A 21,518-nucleotide genomic window follows, 5' to 3' on the forward strand; every position below is an offset into this window, starting at 1 on the left:
AAGAAGACCACGGCCCAGGATATAAGCGACATAAAGAAGACCCTAGAAGAGCATAAAGAAGACATCGCAAAAGTAAATAAAAAAATAGAAGATCTTATGGAAATAAAAGAAACTGTTGGCCAAATTAAAAAGACTCTGGATATTCACAATACAAGACTAGAGGAAGCTGAACAACATCTCAGTGTCCTAGAAGTCCACAGAACAGAAAATGAAAGAACAAAAGAAAGAATGGAGAAAAAAATCGAAAAAATTGAAATGGATCTCAGGGATACGACAGATAAAATAAAACGTTCAAACTTAAGACTCATTGGTGTCCCAGAAGGGGAAGAGAAGGGTAAAGGTCTAGAAAGAGTATTCAAAGAAATTGTTGGGGAAAACTTCCCCAACCTTCTACACAATATAAATACACAAAGCATAAATGCCCAGCGAACTCCAAATAGAATAAATCCAAATAAACCCACTCCGAGAAATATTCTGATCATACTGTCAAATACTGAAGAGAAGAAGCAAGTTCTAAAAGCAGCAAGAGAAAAGCAATTCACCACATACAAGTGAAACAACATAAGACTAAGTTGTGACTACTTAGCGGCCACCATGGAGGTGAGAAGGCAGTGGCATGGCACATTTAAAATTCTGAGAGAGAAAAATTTCCAACCAAGAATACTTTATCCAGCAAAATTCTCCTTCAAATTCGAGGGAGAAAATATCAGAGAATATAACCATAGAGATGAAATGTAGAGTTTGCGTTAAGAGAAATGGGGAAGGGGCAATGGGGAGTTAAGAAATGAGTGTGGAGTTGCTGTTTGAGGTGAAGGGAAATTTCTAGTAATGGATGGTGGGAAAGAGCATTACAACATTCTAAATGTGATTAATCCCACTAATGGAGGGCTAGGGAGAGGGTGGAATGGGAAGAGTTAGGCTGTATATATGTTTCCACAACTGGGAAAAAAAAAAAAAAAAAAAACAGACAGACTAAATAGATGATTGGAATGCCAAGGATGAACTTGGATGGAAATAGAGGATAGAGGACAGATGGCTCAAAGGGACACAGTTGAGACATACGGTAAAGGAAATATAGAATATAAGCTTTGTAACATTGTTGAATCTCTTGTACTTCATAGCTGCACTTAATGGGATTGCATAAAAGAATGTTCTTGTTCATGGAAGTGTATACGTGAATTATAGTGTATGTTCAAGGATGTGTGCAGCTAGCTCTCATATGTTCAGAAGACAGAGCAATAGATGATAGATGATAGACAGGGAGGGAGGGAGGGAAAGAAATAGCGATGTGACAGCATGTTAAGGTTGGTGGATTGAGCTATCAGGGGAGGGGGGTCAGGGTATGATGGAATTCTTTGTATGGGGTTAGTATTGTTTTTGCAACTGTTCCTATAACTTTGAATTTATTTCAAAATTAAAAAAAAGAAAAGAGTGACTATATGTATATATACACACACAAATGCCATATTAAAAAACAAAGGAAAAAAATGGCTGAAGTAAGTGCTTCCTTGACAGAGATAACACTGAATGTTACTAGATTAAATTCCCCAATCAAAAGACATAGGTAGGAAGATTGGATAAAAACGATGATCCAACTATATATTATTCCCAAGAGACTCACGTTAGACCCAAAGACGCAAATAGATTGAAAGTGAAAGGATGGAAAAAGATATTCCATGCAAACAGTAAACACAAAAGAACTGGGATAGCTATCCTAATACCAGACAAAATAGACTTTAAGTCAAAAGCTGTTAAAAGAGACAAAGGACACTATATTAATAAAAGGGGCTGTGGTGGTTTCAAGTTGTGTGTACCTCACGAAAGGTCAAGTTCAGAAAAGATTAGCTAATCCATTCCAATGGGTGTAGACCTATTGTGGGTGGGACCTTTTGATTAGGTATTCAGTTGAGGAGTGCCCCATAGTGGGTCTTAATCTTCCTACCTGAATCCTTTATAAGAGGGTAAATGCTGAGAGAAGCTAAGGGATGAAATTCAGAGAAGCACCCAGAGAAGATGAGAGATGGAGCGCCAGAGGATGAAAGCAAAAAAACCCAGGAAAGAAGAACCAGCAGATACCACTATATACCTTCCCATGGACAGAGGAGCCCAAGATCGCTGGTAGCTGGCCTCCAGAGTTCAGGTATTATCCTGTTGATGCCTTGATTTGACATTTTTCGTGACCTCAGAACTGTAAACTTGTAAGCTAATAAATATCCATTGTAAAAGGCAACCCATTTCTGCTGTATTGCATTCTGGCAGCTTTAGCAAACCCAAAGAGGGGAAATCCACCAAGGAAAAATAACAATCATAAAAACTTATGAGCTAAACCACAGTGCTCCAAAATACATGAGGCAAATAATGGCAACACTGAAGGGAGAAATAGACACCTCTACAATAACAGCTGGAGACTTCAATAGACCACTCTTATCAATGGATAGAACATCTAGATGGAAGATAAATAAGGAAACAGAAAACTGGAATAATATGTTAAATAAACTAGACCTAATAGACACAGACAGAACACTGCACCAAAAACAGCAGGATATACATTCTTTTCAAGTGCATATGGATCATTCTCCAAGATAGACTACATGTTGGGTCACAAAATAAGTCTCAATAAATGTAGAGTGATTGAAATTATACAAGGCACTTTCTCTGACCATAATGGAATGAAGACAGAAATCAATAACAAGTGGAAAACTGGAAAATCCACAAATAAACTAGACCTAATAGACACAGACAGAACACTGCACCAAAAACAGCAGGATATACATTCTTCTCAAGTGCATATGGATCATTCTCCAAGATAGACTACACGTTGGGTCACAAAATAAGTCTCAATAAATGTAGAGTGATTGAAATTATACAAGGCACTTTCTCTGACCATAATGGAATGAAGACAGAAATCAATAACAGGTGGAAAACTGGAAAATCCACAAACATGTTATTTAACTGGAAGTTAAATAACATATTCTTAAACAATCAGTGGGTCAAAGAAGAAATTGCAAAGAAGAAACTCCAATATCTGGAAATGAATGAAAACAAGAACACAACATATCAAAACTTAAGGGATGCAGTGAAGGCAGGGCTGAGAAGGAAATCATGGCCCTAAATGCCTAGATTAAAAGGAAGAAAATGGTAAAACCAATGACCTAACTGAAGAACTGAAGAAACTGGAGAAAGAACAGCAAACTAATCCCAAAGTAAGCAGAAGGAAAGAAATAACAAAGATTAGAGCAGAAATTAATGAAATTGAAAATAAAAAACAATAGAGAGAAACAATAAAACCAAAAGTTGGTTCTTTGAGAAGACCGATAAAATTGGCAAACCCTTAGCCAGACTGAAAAAGAAAAAAGAGAGAAGACACAGATAAATAAAATCAGAAATGAAAGGGGGGCATTACCACTGACCCTACAGAAATAAAAAGGATCATAAGAGGATACAATGAATGGTATGCCAACAAATTAGACAAATTCCTAGGAACACACAAACAACCTATACTTAACTCTAGAAGAAATAGAAGACCTCAACAGACCAATTACAAGAAAAGAGATTGAATTACTCATCAAAAACCTCCCAACAAAGAAAGCCTAGGACCAGATGGCGTCTCAGGTGAATTCTACCAATCATTCCAAGAATTAATACCAATTCTGCTCAAACTCTTCCAAAAATCTGAAAAGGAGGGGAAATGCGCAACTCATTCAATGAGGCTGACCTCACCCTAATACCAAAGTCAGACAAACATACTAAAAGAAAACAAAATTACATACGAATTATGAATATAGATGCAAAAATATTCAACAAAATACTTGAATTGAATCCAACAGCACATCAAAATAATTATACACCATGATCAAGTGGCTTTTATTCCAGATATGCAAGGGTGGGTCAACATAAGAAAATCAATTAATGTACTATATCCCATCAACAAAATGAAGGGAAAAAACCACATGATCATCTCAATTGATCAGAAAATGCATTTGACAAGTCCAGCATACTTTCTTGAAAAATACACTTAGAAATAGGAATACAAGGAAACTTTCTCAACATGATAAAGGGCATAAAGGAAAACCCACAGCTAATATCATACTCGATGAAAGACTGAAAGCTCTCCCTCTGTGATCAGGAACAAGACATGGATGCCTACTATCACCACTGTTATTCAACATTGTGCTGGAAGTTCTAGCCAGAGCAATAGGCAAGAAAAAGAAATAAAAGGCATCCAAATTGGAAAAGAAGTAGTAAAACTTTCACTATTTGCAGACAACGTGATCCTATGTATAGAAACTCCTAAAAAATCTACAGCAAAGCTACTAGAGCTAATAAACTAATTCAGCAAAGTAGCAGGGTACAAGATCAACATGCAAAAATCAGTAGTGTTTCTAAACACTTGTAATGAGCAAGCTGAGGATGAAATCAAGAAAAAAAAATTCATTTACATTAGCAACTAAAAGAATCAAATATCTAGGAATAAATTTTACCAAGGATATAAAGGACTTTTACACAGGCAACTACAAAACATTGCTAAAAGAAATCAAAGAAGACCTAAATAAATGGAAGGACATTCCATGTTCATGGATTGGAAGACTAAATATCATTAAGATGTCAATCCTACCCAAAACGATTCATATATTCAATACAATCCCAGTCAAAATTCCAATAGCCTACTTTAAAAAATGGAAAAACCAATTATCAAATTTATTTGGAAATGTAAGGGGCCCTCAATAACCAAAAACATCTTGAAAAGATGAATGACGTTGCAGAACTCACACATCCTTACTTTAAAGCATATTACAAAGTTACAGTAGTCAAAACAGCATGGTATTGGCACATAAAGATAGACATATTGATCAACATAATCAAACTGAGTTTGCACAAATAGACCCTCACATCTATGGTCAACAGATTTTTTACAAGGCTGTCAAGTCCACTCAACCAGGACAGAACAGTGTCTTCAACAAATAATGCTGGGAGAACTGGATACCCATAGGCAAAGAATGAAAGAGGACCCTTATCTCACACCTTATAAAAAGTTAACTCAAAATGGAGCGAAGACCTAACTGTAAGAGCCAGGATCATAAAACTCCTAGAAGAAAATGTAGGGAAGCATCTACAGGATCTTGTGTTAGGCAATGGTTTCTCAGACTTTATACCCAAAGCACAAGTAACAAAAGAAAAAAATAGATAAACAGGACTTCCTCAAAACTGAATACTTTTGTGCTTCAAAGTACTCTGTCAACTGTGGGAGACTGTGGAGTGTGTGAATATATCTCAATTAAACATATTTTTTTAAAAAAAGTAAATGAACAATGGGGGGAGAAGGAGAATGGGACGTTTTGGATATTCTTTTTTATTTTGATTTTCATTTTATTTTTTGGAGTAATGAAAATGTTCAAAGTTTGATTGTGGTGATGAAAGCACAACTGTATGAAGATACTGTGAACAACTGATTGTACACTTTGAATGACCATATGTTATGTAATTGTAGCTCAATGAAATTGCATTTTTAAAAAAGTAATTTGTCAAGGAATGGGAAAGGCAGTCTACAATGGGAGAAAATATTTGGAAACCAAAAATCCAATAAAGGTTTAATATCCAGAACATATAAGGAAATTCTACAACTCAACAATAAAAAGACAAACAACCCAATTAAGACAGGCAAAAGACTTGAACAGATACTTTTCCAAAGGGGATATACAAATGGCTAAAAAGCAAATGAAAAGATGCTCAATATCACTGGCTATTAGGAAAATGCACATCAAAACCACAATGAGATATCATTTCACAGCTACTAGACAGAATGGCCACTATTAAAAAAACAGAAAACTACAAGTGTTGGAGAGGATGTGGAAAAACAGGAACTCTTATTCACTGCTGGTGTGAATGTACAATGGTGCAGCCACTGTGGAAAACAGTTTGCATTTCCTAAGGAAGGTAAATATAGAACTGCCACATGATCCAGCAATCCCCCTACTAGGTACATTCTGAGAAGAACTGAAAGAAATGTGAACAGATATTTGCACACTGATGTTCACAGCGGCATTATTACCAATTGCCAAAAAATGGAAACAACCCAAGCGTCCATCAACCAATGAATGGATAAACAAAACGTGGTTTGTGTGTGTGTGTGTGTGTGTGTGTGTGTGTGTGTGTGTGTGTGTGTGTGTGTATGATGGAATATCATTCAGCTGTAAGAAGGAATGAAGTCCGGAAGCATGCGTCAACTTGGATGAACCTTAAGGATATTATGTTGAATGAAAGAGCCAGACACAAAAGGACAAATATTGTACAGTCTCATGAATATGAACTAATTATAACAGCCAAATTTATGGAGTTAAAATCTGGAGTATAGGTTACCAGGAGATAAAAAGAGGGTAAAGAATGGGGAGCTGATGCATAATTTGTGCAGAATTTTAATAAGGTCAATTGTAAATGTTTAGAAATGGACAGAGGAGAAGTACTTGGATCTCTTAAACTGCTGGATTACCTCAGCACTGATCAGCGGAAAACCAAAGAGAATGAGAAGGACAATAAGCCCAACCAAGCTCTGGATGAGGGGGATATTGCCGTGCTGAAAACTTATGGTCAGAGCACTTACTCTAGGCAGATCAAGCAGTTTGAAGATGACATTCAACAGCTTCTCAAGAAAATTAATGAGCCCACGGGTATTAAAGAATCTGACACTGGCCTGGCCCCACCAGCCCTCTGGGATTTGGCTGCAGATAAGCAAAAGCTCCAGAGTGAACCTTTACAGGTTGCAAGATGTACAAAGATAATCAATGCTGATTCAGAGGACCCAAAGTACATTATCAATGTGAAGCAGTTTGCCAAGTTTCTGGTGGATCTCAGTGATGAAAGTTGGTGTGGAAAGGAATAAGTATCAAATTCACATTCCACTGCCTCCTAAGATTGATCCAACAGTTATCATGATACAGGTGGAGGAAAAACCTGATGTTACATACAATGATGTTGGTGAGAAACAACAAGAAGTAGTTGAAACCCTGTTACTTCATCCAGAGAGGTTTGTTAACCTTGGCATTGAGCCTCCCAAGGGCATGCTGCTCTTTGGTCCACCAGGTACAAGCAAGATACTCTGTGCTCGGGCAGTTGCTGTTGGGACTGATGCTTGCTTCATTCGTGTTATTGGATCTGAACTTCTGCAGAAATACGTTGGTGAGGGAATGCAAATGATTAGCACTCTTTGAAATGGTCAGGACCAAAAAAGCCTGCCTTATATTCTTTGATGAAATTGATGCTATTGGAGGGGCTCGTTTTGATGACGGTGCCGGAGGTGACAATGAAGTGCAGGGAACGATGTTGGAACTGATCAGTCAGCTGGACGGCTTTCATCCTCAAGGCAATATTAAAGTGCTGATGGCCACTAACAGACCCGATACTTTGGATCCAGCACGGACGAGGCCAGGGAGACTGGACAGAAAGATTGACTTTAGCTTGCTTGATCTAGAGGGTCGGACTCCATCTTCAAGATTCATGCTCGTTCAATGAGTGTTGAAAGAGATATCAGATTTGAATTGTTAGCATGACTGTGTCCAAATAGCACTGGTGCTAAAATATGCAGAGCCCCCTTGAGGAGCTGGTGGAGAATGCAGGGGAGTTGGGCTTCCCCACCTCAATGGTTGCTGATGTGCTCACAGACAGGGGACTGGTGGTTTGACGGGCTGAGCCTTCTACCACAGGACTTGCCCCTGGGAAGACTGTTACTGCAAAGGAGAGGCTAGGCCTCCTTATAATTGTGCCTAAAAGCCTCCTCCCGAATGCCTCTTTGTTGCTCAGATGTGGCCCTCTCTCTCCAGTTAAGCCAACTTGGCAGGTGAAATATCTGCCCTCCCCCATACATGGGATCTGACACCTAGGGGAGTGGAATATGACTCCCAGGGAGGAATCTAGACCCAATATCCTGGGATGGAGAACATCTTCTTGACCAAAAGGGGGATGTGAAAGGAAATGAAATAAGCTTCAGTGGCAGAGAGATTGCAAAAGGAACCGAGAGGTCACTCTGGTGGGCACTCTTACGTACAATATAGACAACCATTTTTAGGTTCTAATGAACTGGAATAGCTAGCAGAAAATACCTGCAACTATCAAACTAAAACCCAGAACCCTTGAATCTTGAAGATGACTATACAGAGATGTAGCTTATGAGGAGTGACAATGTGATTGGGAAAGCCATAGGGACCACACTCCCCTTTGTCTAGTTTATGGATGGATGAGTAGAAAAATGGGGGAAGTAAAAGAAAAACAAAAGGCACCCAGTGTTCTTTTTTACTTTGTTCTTTTTCATTTTAATTTTTATTCTTATTATGTGTGTGTGTGTGGTAATGAAAATGACAAAAATAATTTTGGTGATGAATGCACAACTATATAATGGTAGTGTAAACAACTGAATGTACTCTTTGTTTTGTATGACTGCATGGTATGTGAATATATCTCAATAAAAATGAATTTAAAAAAAAAAAACAAATAGCACTGGTGCTGAAATTAGAAGTGTCTGCACAGAACCTGGTATGTTTGCAATTAGAGCTCGGCAAAAAATTGCTACTGAGAAGGATTTCTTGGAAGCTGTAAATAAGGTTATTAAATCCTATGCCAAATTTAGTGCTACTCCCTGCTACATGACATACAACTGAGCACCGAAGGCTTTCAAATTAAAATACTTCTTTTAATCAGAATCCAAACCTTACACAGACTTGTTAACAACCATTTCACATAAAAATAAATGGTTTCAAGACGGAAAAAAAAAAAAAAAAAAAAAAAAAAAAAGAAATGGACAGAGGTGATGGTAGCATAATATTGTAAGTGTAATTAACAATGCTGAATTACGGGTGTGATTGTGGTTGAAAGTAGTTAGGGTCGCATATGTTATTAGAAGGAAAGCTAGAGGATAAAATATGGGACTGTATAACATAGTGAATGCTTTGTGGCTGATGACTGTGGTTAACCGTACAAATCTAAGAATGTTCTTTCATGAACTAGAACAAATGTACGCCACTATTACAAGTTGTTAATAACAGGGCAGTATATGGGGAAAAAATACAACTAATGCAAACTATGGGCTATCTTTAACAGCAATATCTTAATATTCTTTCATCAACTGAAGGTACCATACCAATGCTAAGTGTCAATAATAGGGGTGTATATTTGTTTTGGGATTTTTCTTTCTGGAGCAATGAAAATGTTCTCAAATTGACTGTGGTGAAGAATGCACAACTCTGTGATTATACTGAGAGCCATGACTGTACACTTTGGGTGGATTATATGATGAATAAAACTGTTTAAAGAAAAGAAAAACCAGATAAATGGGATGTCACCCAAATTAACAACGTTTGTGCTTCAAAGGACTTTGTCACAAGAGTGAAAAGACAATCTACTTAATGGGAGAAAATATCTGAAAACCACATACCCGATAAGGGCTTAATATCCAGAATACACAAAGAAATCCTACAACTCAACAATAAAAAGACAAACCAACCAATTAAAAAGTAGGCAAAAGACTTTAATAGACATTTCTCCAAAGAGGATCTACAAATGGCTAAAAAGCATATGAAAAGATGCTCAATGCCATCAGCTATTAGGGAAAAGCAAATCTAATCCACAGTGAGATATCATTCTACACCTACTAGAACTGCTACTAATATTAAAAAAAAAAAAACACACAGAAATTACAAGTGTTGGAGAGGATGTAGAGAAACAGAAACACTCACTCATTGAAGTGGGAATGTAAAATGATACAGCCACTGTGGAAGACAGTTTGGAAGTGCCTCATGAAGCTAAATATAGAATTACCTTAAGATCCAGCAATCCTGTTACTAGGTATATACCCAGAAGAATTGAAAGCAGGGACTTGGACAGATACTTGAATGCCAATGTTCACAGAGGCATGATTCATAATTTCCAAAAGATGGAAGGAACCCAAGTGTCCATCAACTGATAAATGGATAAACAAAATGTGGTATATACATACAATGGAATATTATTCAGCTGTAAAAAGGAATCAAGTCCTGATGCATGTGACAACATGGGTGAACCTTGAGGACATTATGCTGAGTTAAATAGGTGAGGCCCAAAAGGACAAATATTGTATGATCTCACTAATATGGACTAATTATAATAAGCAAACTCACAGAGTTAGAATCTAGAATATAGGTTACCAGGGGATAGACTCAGGGTAGCAAATGGGGAACTGATGCTTAATTTGATCAGAGTTTCTATCTAGGTTGATTGTAAAGGTTTGGAAAAGGATGGTGGTGATAATAGCACATTTTTGTGAGTGTAATTAACAGTGCTGAATTACGTATGTGAATGTGGTTGAAAGGGGAAGTTTTGGGTCGTGTATGATACTACAATGAAAGAAGATAAAACATGGGGCAATATAACACAGTGAACCCTATAGTGGACAATGGTCTGGAGTTAACAGTACGAGTTTAAGAATGTTCCTTCATGAATTACAACAAATGTATGACACTAGTACAAGATGTTAATAATAGGATAGTATATGGGGAAAAAATGCACCTACTACAAACTATGAACTATAGTTAATAGTACTATTTTAGTATTCTTTCATCAATTGTAACAAAGGTACCACACTAATACAAAGTGTAAACAATAAGGGGCTATATGGAAACACTGTAGTTTTTACATGACTTTAATGTAAATATACATCTTCTCTAATTAAAAAATAATTAAAAAACATTATGTTAAGAAAAAGAAACTGGACACAAAGTACTACATATTGTATGATTCCATTTATATAAAGTACAAATATAAATAAATCTATAAAGACAAAAAAGAGAGAGGAGGAAAGACAGAGATGGGAGACCTATATAGATTAAGAGACCTAAAAGACTCATCAACCGATCGCAATGTATAGACTCTATTGGAATCATCACTGTTTACAAACCCTATTTGAATCATCATTCAAACAAACAAACCTCTAAAAAGTATTACTTTTATGAGAGATAGGTAGAAATTTGATATAAAGGGAATTTGATATATTAGGGAATTATTTTTAATAGTGTTGAGGTTATGTTTCTTAAAAGTTATTATCCTTTAGAGATACATACTGAAACACTTGTGGATGAAATGATACTGCATCTGAGAAATGTTTCAGACTAATATTGGAGGAGAGAAAAGGGTGGGGAGTAGAGAGGAAGCAAGGCTGACCAAGAGAAAATAATTCTTGCATCCAGGTAATGGATTAATGAGGGTTTATTTTTCTATTCTGCCTACATTTGTATATGCTCAAAAATGTCCATAATAAAAAGCTTTTTTAAAAATTGTAGTTTGCCATTTCGGTGACATTTTTGACAATCTGTTTAAGAAAAATGTAATGTATATCCAGAGGACTAAACCTAGAGAGCCCCCAAGATCTTAAAAATAGAAATGTACTATGCTGTCAGTTTTATAAATTGTATAATCCCACTCCATCCTCAAGTGCAAATGTGTCCTAAATTTCCATTATTCACTCTGGTTTTCTTTAAGTAAACATACAGTCAGAAGCAAATAGTTGTTATGATTAGGAGTTACCATTTATTACATTAGTCACTTCCTCTGCCAGTATTATACTCGTTAATATAATTCTTAATTGGGATTAAAGAAGAAGTAAATAACTCACCAAAGAACTACCCAGCCAATAAGCAATGGAGATGAAAGCAAACCCAGGTCTACTTCCAAATATCATTTTTTGCATTATGCCCTATCTAAGGAATTTATTATAAAAGATGTTGTTTCGGTTTGCTAATGCTACCATTGTGCAAAATATCAGAAATGGACTGGCTTTTATAAAGGGGATTTATTAGGTTACAAAGTTACAGTTCTAAGGCCACAGAAGTGTTCAGATCAAGGAATCAATAAGATGATACCTTCACTGAAGAATGCCAATGGCATCTGAAACACCTCTGTCAGCTGGTAAGGCACATGGCTGGCATCTGCTGGTCCTTTGCTCCCGGGTTGTGTTTCAAAATGGCTTTCTCCAAAATGTCTCTGGGCTTCTGTCTTTGCTGCTCTCTCTCAGCTCCTGTGTGCCCTTGCTTCTTTTTCCCAGGGTGTTTCTCTCTAAGCATCTGGGGGTCCTCTCTTAGCTTCTCCAGAGCAAACTCTGGGCTACATCTCTTAGCTTAGAATCTCCAAACATCCTTCCGTCTACATCTCCAAGCATATCCAAGTGTCAGCAAGCATCTGGGTCTGTGTCGGCTCTTAGCTTCTCTCTTAAATACTCCGGTGAACTAATCAAGACCCACCCTGAATGGGCAGGGCCACACATCCATGGAAATAACCCAATCAAAGGTGTCACCCATAGTTGAGTCACAACCCCATGGAAACACTCAATCAAAATGCCCCACCCACAAGACTGGGTTAAAAGTTCATGGTTCCTCTGGGTTCCACAACAATTTCAAAACGGCACATTCCACCCCCCCAGACCCCAGAAAGACACATTCTTTCCAATGGAAAAATACATTAATTCCATCAAAATATAGACAAGTACAAAGTCTTATCAACATCTGTTACAGATGTGGTTTGTCCTAAGGCAAAATTCTCCTCTGGCTGTGGACCTGTGAAACTCAGAAAAAGTTATCTGCTGCCAATATACAAAGGAGGGACAGTCATAAGATAAACGTTCCCACTGCCATAGGGAGAAACTGAAAGGAAAACAGGGGTCACAGGACTGAAACAATTCCTGAAACCTGCAGGGCAAATTTCATTAGATTTCAAAGTCTGAGAGTCATCTGTAGAAGGACATTTTATCCTCAGGGATTGAGAGAGCAGGAATCCAACCCTTTCCAAGGGCCTTCGCAGGAGCCCTTTACTCTCCAAACACTGGGGTGAGTGCTCCAACATATCCACACATTGGGAAGACCACCTTCTTCTTGGCCCTACCCTCCTCAAATATTGGGCTGGCATGCACTCTTCCATCTCGAGGGCACATACTCAACCCATTTACAACAGAGGGGTGGTGGCCAGGCTATCCCAATCCCCAGGGAATGTGCTCCACCCTCTCTGTGGCCTGGGGTGGTAGCACTCTTCCTGAGCATCCAAGCAGAAGGCCTGCCCTCTGCCTCTGGGGCAAACTTACCCTTTCCATGTGCATGGGCTCCTCTGCTCTCCTGGCATGAGATTTCTTGGCTTCCATGGTTCTGCCTTCTCTGAAGAAATTTTTCCTTCAATCTTTCCCTTTTTTGTCCCTTTTAGTCCAGACTGGCAGTGGTTCCATTTATACAGATCTCACACACACACACAAAAAAAATCTGTTGGCTTGGCATGCAGCATATAGGGGTCAAAACTGTCAGGCAATAGGACTTTCTAAAAATCCTTTCTGGATAACTCCATCTCCAATCCTGGCTGTACTGAAATGGCTGGCTGGTTCCAGGTTTTGTTAAATCCTCACATGGGGCTGTAGCCTCTAGGGTTTCACTTTCTGGAAGCCCAGAGTTTTCCAGACCACCAATTTCTGGTTTCTTTGAACCCAAGAGTTCAGTTCTCAGCTCATCTCTTTCTTCTTGCATTTTACTATGAGCTGCAAGGAGAGGACAGACTGAATTTTCAACATTTAGTTTGGAGATCTCTTTAGCTAAGTAATCCAGCTGACAGAGGTGTTCTGATTTTGGTACCAGAGAAGTGGGATACTGCTGAATTTGCAAATATCAAACATGTTAGAATGGCTTTTTAAATGGATAAGGGAAAGAGATTCTGAAAGAATTCTGAGGAGCTTGATAGAAAAGGCCTATATGGCTTTGAAGAGGCTGTTGGTAGAAATATGGACTCTGAAGATACTTCCAATGAGGCCTTAGACAGAAATGTTTTATCTAGATTGAAGAAGAAGTAGGGCAGAGAACTCCTATATTTAACAGTAATAACCTTGAAAATAAGAAACTTGTGACTCCAGCTTTGAATTCTTTGAAAAACACTTAAATAATCAATTGGTAAAAAACTAGGAAGAGCCAAGAACACAGGATAGAACTAAAACATTTCTATAAATGGCTAGTCATATCTGCCCAAACTTGAGAGACTATGATATTTTAAAATTTCTAAAGACTCCAAAATAGGGAAAAAATTAAATACTTGCCCAAAAAGATTCCAAAGAATTTTTTAATATGCAAACCATGAATTAATTAATTCCAACATTTAATGTAAGTTTAATATGTACTTAACACTAGAAGGTGGGGATATAGACATGAATCAATCCTGTATTCTTCAGGCTGTATCTACAACAATGCAGAGGGTGTCCCTGCAGCTTCTCAAACCACCACATATGCCTTATGAATTATTTATCTTTATAAATATCAAGGAAAACAAGAAATTTCAGCACTTCCAAACAATGCTCCCCAATTCCCAAAAAAATAATTCTTAGCCTCTTAGAGTAAACTATTTATCCTGGACAATTCTTGAACTTTAATACAAAATAAAAATGAAAATAACTCAAAACATAAGAATCAAAGGGACAGCACTAATTGCATGTGATAAATCCCTGAATGGAAGCATCCATCTGGAGGAGGTGGAAGAGATCTCCTTAATAAATCCTTTAATCACATTGCAAGTCTCTAAGCATGCAGCTTCTGTATAAACTTAACATTAAAAAACAAAAGAAAGAAATGAACAAAAAAAGAACTTCTCATTCTTTGATTTGAGAAATTTATTTTTAATATTCATCTACCAATTCAGTCAAGAATTATTTTCAAAGCCTTAAGAAACAGTCTGTAAAACCTGATACGTTTTTAAAGAAAAAACAGAAAACATGAACAACATATATGATAAACTATCATGAAAATCAGTCTTCAGTTCAAATACTCAGGGCTTTCACAACCTCAATAGTCAGGATAACAACTTTCAACTCCGAGCTTTATTGGTTTTCACAAACATAAAATGGAAGAAAAACATAAAATAAATTGTTTCAGTTTGCTAAAGCTGCCAAAATGCAATATACCAGAAATGGGCTGGTTTTTACAAAGGGGATCTATTTCCTTACAATTTTACAGTTCTAAGGTCATGAAAATATCCCAATTAAGGCATCAAGAGGAAGATACCTTCTCTGAAGAAAGGCCACCGGCATCTGGTACACCTCTTGTCACATGGGATGGCACATGGTCGATACCTGCTGGTCTTTCTTTCCAGGTTCCATTCCTTTCAGCTTCTGGCTTCAGTGGCTCTCTCGGCAACTCCAGTTTCTGTGGGTCCTCACTTGTTTCTCTGGGGTTTTCCTCTCTCTGCTCTCTCCAAATGTTTTTGCCTTTTATCCTCTCATAAAGGACTCCAGTAAAGGATTAAGACCGACCTTGAATGGGCTGGGTCACATCTCAATTGAAACAACCTAATCAAAATATCCCACCCACAATAGGTCAGCATCCGCAAAAACGGATTAAAAGAACATGGATGGCCACTCCTCCCGCATTGTTCGAGGGTGGTGGCTCCCTGATATGAAGATAATAGAGGAGATTTTGGTAAGGTTGGCCATAGGTATGTGACTTCAGAAGAGTTTGAGAATCTAACATGAGGATATGTCGACTCTTAATTCAACGAAACCTTTTCTGCAAAACACCTTGCTACAATGGAATTCAAAGGGGCTAAGCAATATTTTTGTTTCCTTTGTCCAGATTCCAGCCAAAAAGATTCATATCAAGACCAATTAAATGAAAACAACCAACTCCAGAGAAGCCACAAGGGGTCACTACCTAGATATTAGTGTACTTCTGGATAGGGAGGAATAAAATTGAAGGGTGTTTTTCTAAGAAAACATCATTTGTTAGATTTATCTGACCAAGAATTTGAAGATTAATATAATAAAATACAAGTAGTCCTTGCTTTGTACTGTTCCAATATGCATGAACATCAGTTACCACAGTTAAGTTCAACAGCAACAATCTGCAAATAACACAGTTAAAACTGCAACTTCAGTTGCCATGTGCTATGAGTAGCATGAAGTACAAACTGCTGCTAGCTCTTTGGTCCATAAATTATTATGCAAATAACAGATGTGCATATCATATTAATTCCTTCAAAGTCTGCTTGTGCTTGGTCACTGAGCATCTGTTACCCTAAGTTCACAAACAAACAACAGTGTGTAGTCACATGGCCTCCTTGTCTCCCAGTGATAAACCCATGTGACATTTTACAAAATGGATGATAGAAAGAGGGAATTAGTCAACAAGGATGATGGGGCAGCAAACAAATACAAAATGACAATGCTAGAAGTGAAACTGGATGTGATTAGAAGATTTGAAAATGGTGACAGCAAAGCCAAGACAGGAAGAGATCTAGCCTGCATGAAGCTACAGTATGAACCATGTTGAAAAAGTCCAATAAATATAAAAAACAAGGTAAAGTAGCTTTAATATCTTCTAGGATAAATCGCGCTAGGAACAGTAAGCCTCTCATGATTGAAATGGAGTGTTTACTTCAACTTTGAATTGAAGATGATAGTAAAAAAATAAATCCCAATCAGTCTGACTAGCATTCAGGCCAAAATGTTGAAGTTATTTTCTATGTTGAAAGAAAACGGTTAATTACAAGGAGACTGAAAAAGAACATTTTACTGCCAGTAAAGGCTGGTTTCATCATTTCAAAAGTCGGGATGAATTGATTAATGTTAAGCTATCTGAAGAAGCTGTTGGCTCAGATAAGGATGCTGTGGAGAAATTTGCCCCCAGATTCCAAGGATTACAGGCAGTCCTTGCTTTGCACAGTAGTGCAAGACTGTAGTGTGCAAAAATTTTTGCAGGACTCGAATGGAATGGAAATGGAGCTATGGAAGATATACCCGGCCGTGGGAATGTTTCACTGCTGTGTAAGATACTAGATAAGCAGTCAGAGGAACTTAATGATGTGACTTAAAGACATTAAGTGAGCAAAGTGATTGTGACGAAAAGGATGACAATATCTCAGAGGAAGTGATTCTGGCAAAAAACTTCACATTACAGGAACTCTTGGACATATTTCATGACATTGAAAGTGCAAAGGATAAAATTTTGGAAGCTGATCCAAACTTAGAAAGGAGTATGACACTTTGCCATGTCATCAAAAAGACAGTAGCTCCATATCGTAAGTTTCATGATGCGATGAAGGCAAGCACTATTCAAATTACTCCTGATAAATTTTTTTACAAAGAAATAAAATTTTAATTCTAAAAAAAGAAAAAGGACATGGACTTTTCTGGGGGTACGTAACAGCTCCAAACCAGCAAAGAAAGTTCTAGCTAGTTATATGGAGCCCATCAAGAAGTTGTAAACTAGGTTAGAGCAGAAAACTGAGTAAAATGATCTAATTGGTTCCCAGGTGCAACTATCGCGACATTTTAAAGCCACTGTCAAAACCTCAAATATAAAAAACTATCCTAACAGCCTCTAAAGGCTTCAGGCTTGTATAAATGTACAAAGTGTTCAAACTATCAGTTAATAAGTTTAACAATCTATCACTTAATAAGTCTCACTTATTTAGTTAAGTAGAGAAGATATATTCTGGTTTTCCATGCTATTTTTATACTACTGTATTGCTGGAAGATGTGAGGTTCAGTATAACCAAAAGCATTTTTAATGTAGTTAAACTATAACCGAGATTAAAGTGAAATAACCAATAATTTATTTGTAACTGCTGCTAATTTTATTGAGCAGAGAAAAGAACAATATATACATATATGTATATGTTTATGTATGCACAATACACACATATATTTTAAACATCATTATGAGTCATATATTTTAGATAACATTTGTTCACTTTCAAATCCCCATTAAGGTTTTCGGGGCTGTTAACAAAGATGACTCTTAGGAATAGTAGGCAGAAGGATTCCACAGATTCCAGAACCCTGTCACTTGAAGCTGAATTTTATTAGGCTTCATGACGGAAAACTTGGAACCAATCACTGGACAGTCTGTATTGAAGAATTAAATTTGATGTAGCCCATTATTAAAAAACTCATAAAATATAGAATAGGTTATGAACACAAATAGAAATTGACTCCTTCTAACGGGTATGAATGAATAGGCTCAGTAATAAATGTATGGCAGTAAATAAACTAATGCTGCTTTATACTAAAAACCCCCTATTTGGTTCTCAAATTCTTGGGAATTTTATAAAGATAAACCAACACCCAACCACAAAGTGCAAAGAAGTCAAAGAAGGTTTTTCCCCACTGTATTATCCAACTTATCTTTTTACCACACAGTTAAATGTTATTTGTTGTGCTTTTTCCCTAAAAGTAAAATACGAAGCAGGAATCCTCTCCTGCAATAGCCAAAGTTGAAAACTGCTGAATAAAGAAACTCAGATTTTAAAAAACTTGAATATTTTATATCAAAATTACCATCTTTAAACTAAATTTTACAAATGGGAAATTATTTCAGTGAAAATCAACATAGAAACCTGAATAGTCAGCTCTACATCTGAACTTCACTTATTTTTTCAGATATCAGCAAATAACTTTCTTCCCACTAGACAAAGCCCCTCTCAGCACCTTAAATTTTCAGTTGCCAGCCTTACTTTTTATTTCTTTTTATGTGCCATTTAAGCAATTTGTACCTAACATATTAAATATTATTAGTTTTTCATAATACCCTAGCATAAAACTTCAGTAACACCTAATACGGCAAATCAGAAGATAAAAAATTTTAAATGAAAGGATGAGCCCTTTCATAATGTCATAATCTTGTCAAAATTTGTCAAACTTCTGGTAACAAAGAACATATTTCAATTTACTCTATCAAGAGAATGATGAAAATTAAAAGTTGGAGAATGGAAATGAAACTGGTGTTTGATATATCCAGAAGTAAAACTGAAGTACTACATCTTAAGTAAATTGTAATCTATTGTATTTTAGATATAGCTACCTATTAACTACACTTCATTCTTTGGGAAGTAAATATCTCAATTATCCTCATTGCTTCACAAAAGTGCAATGGGATCCCAAACCACAGCTCACAAAGTGATGTATTTGCAGACATTGCAGAAGATTCCTATGTGCCCTACCAGTAAGAAAAGGAGTGGCCAAAGAATGAGCATACCCAGGTAGTGAGGATATCCAAGGGTATCACAATGGACTAAGTCCAGGTTCTATGAAAATATCTTCATTTAACTGCAGTTAAAAGCATTTTCCAGCAGCCTAAATACTAACCCCTAGTAGCTACCTCTTCGCCAACTGGTTTCCAAGCAGTAACAGGTAGAAATTCCCTACAGGAACTGCCTTACTTTCAGTTGAGTTTCACTCAAAGTTATTTTCCACCTTTCAAAGGACAAAATTTTAGATTAGCATATTTCACAATGCAGGGTAACTTCTGCAAAATCATTTTTTTAAATAAAATTCAGGAACGAAGGAAGGAAGAAAGAAAGGAAGGATGGAAGGAAGGAAGGAAGGAAGGAAAAATCTTGCAGAAAACTTAGGATACTCAGCAAATTAATGTTTTAAGTGGCTTTTTTCGTGTATATTTTTAGAATCTGATCATTAAATAGTGTAACTAAGAAACTAAGAATTAACAAATAACTATGACTACTGATTCATTATATAGATATTTCTTTTTGCTTTCTAGTTCATTAGAATAGACAGGGAGAAATGCCTAAATTTCTGAACTGTAATCCAGCTGCCTTGATCTTTGATAATGACTGTATAACTATATAGCATTTATCTAGTGATTGTAAAAACCTTGTGACTGGCCCCCACTTGTACCCCCTTATCCTGTTTTTCAATTTTAGAGTCTTATGATCACAAAAGACAGCCTCTAACGTTCATTGATGAAGGAACTTAAGTCAGCCCAGAACTAACCCACACAAATTCCAAAACTATCTGGCTAGACGAAGCTGGATCTAACCAAAATTGGCCTGCCTAACATGCACAGTAACTTAAACTTTAACCTTTACCTCATTATAATACTAAAAATCATGCCCATCATCATATTAAAGCTGCCATTTTCTTACATATGTTCTGTGATCGAGTATGTAATCAATGCACACATGCTCAATAATTAGACCATCTCTAATTATTATATCTTACTATCCTAAAATCTGCCCATCTTTTGACATCATAAAACTATCAGAGTTACTGTAGTTTGGGGAGCAGATTTTTAGGCCAATAGGTCTTCTGATCTCCTACTTCGCACTTAGCAATATACTCTCTCTCTCTGAAACCTCAGTGTTTCAGGAATTGGTCATTTCAGTGCATCGGGCAGAGAACCCACCATTTTTGATCATATGAGGTAGCTCCTCCAAGAAAACCTTCAAAATCCTTTCTAACTCCAGAAACCCCAGACCCCTGTTATAACTTCTAGCATCAAATAAACTGAATACAACCAGCAGGATGTTTTAACTTTACTTCATTCCACTGATAAAAGTACTATTTTTACTGTTCTACATATTCCAATTATACTTTAGGATCTACTTGAACATATCTAGGTAAATGAAAATACAATTAAGAGGCCACACAACAAATATTTACTAAACAATAATTATGTGCAAGGCATCCTATATAAAGTTTAAAGATCAATGCTTTTTGTGCATTTGGTAGCCACTGATAAAGATAAAATCGTTCTCTCCTACAATATCAGCACATTTGCTCAAATATATTAAAACTCCTATTTCAACTGACATTTAAGAGAAACAAGTGCTAACTAATACGTGACAGGCCCATATGCTCCTTTCCCCCAAATTATGGAGAATATTATTGAGATTTTATTCTGGCAAGAAAATTAAGACCTTTACATATAGTCTATGTAATATGCACATGGTCAAGTCTGCAAAGTAACGGGACATCAGCATAAAAGCGATTGTAGCCTTTTCCATTCATGAGATGAGTAGGTCACAGTAGCAATATTAATCTGAGGGAATACGTTTTTTAACTTTTAACAGTACAATGTAGGAACACAACAATTATCACATACTATGTATTAATGTGGCAGTTGTAATTTGTAAAGAGTTAAACATTCAAGATCTAGTTTGCTGAAAGTAGTCACTACAATGTTGATCCACAAATAACAAACTATCATTTTATTACTATTATTTACTAAATGCCAACTATGAACCAGTCTTGGCATTTTACTTATCTTTTTTGTTTATGTTCATAACAACCACTGAACTATTAGTATTCTCACTTTACAAATGAAGGATTATTCCATTCAAAATATTAAATAATTTATTATAGTTAACACAGCTAATTAAATATGGAGTCCAGATTTGAAGCAACCAAATCAATATCATTTTATAGTGGTTTGCCTCCCACTACAATGATTGCCTATTGTCAAGTGCCCACCTCAGGCTCAATGACTGGGGGAAGGGGAAGGTTGGATTAAATGGTATAAAACATGACTGCCTAGTTCCCTGCCCAAAGTTTCCATCTGAAGGGACTGTGGCCATGGCAGGCATCATGACTCATTGCACTTCAAAGAAAATCCTTTTCCTGTGTTCTCATATTTCTATGTGGGGGCTTTCACTTCCTTACTACAAGAAGTGCAACAACTGGAATCCTCACCACATTTTCCAGCACACCTTTACCAGTAATAAAGCTCAATATTTTATTCTGATCTACA

The 21,518-nt window shown here is 36.7% G+C and overlaps 1 protein-coding gene and 1 pseudogene across 5 annotated transcripts in view; one reads left to right on the forward strand and one right to left on the reverse strand.

Moving 5' to 3' along the window:
- The window catches only part of RABGAP1L (RAB GTPase activating protein 1 like), an 891,828-nt gene that overhangs the window by 834,833 nt on the left and 35,477 nt on the right, over positions 1 to 21,518 (reverse strand). The window lies entirely within an intron of this gene.
- LOC119512202 lies at positions 6,443 to 8,648 on the forward strand (annotated as a pseudogene).

Source organism: Choloepus didactylus, chromosome 2 (genome assembly GCF_015220235.1).
Source record: "Choloepus didactylus isolate mChoDid1 chromosome 2, mChoDid1.pri, whole genome shotgun sequence".
Taxonomy (NCBI): Eukaryota; Metazoa; Chordata; class Mammalia; order Pilosa; family Megalonychidae; genus Choloepus; species Choloepus didactylus.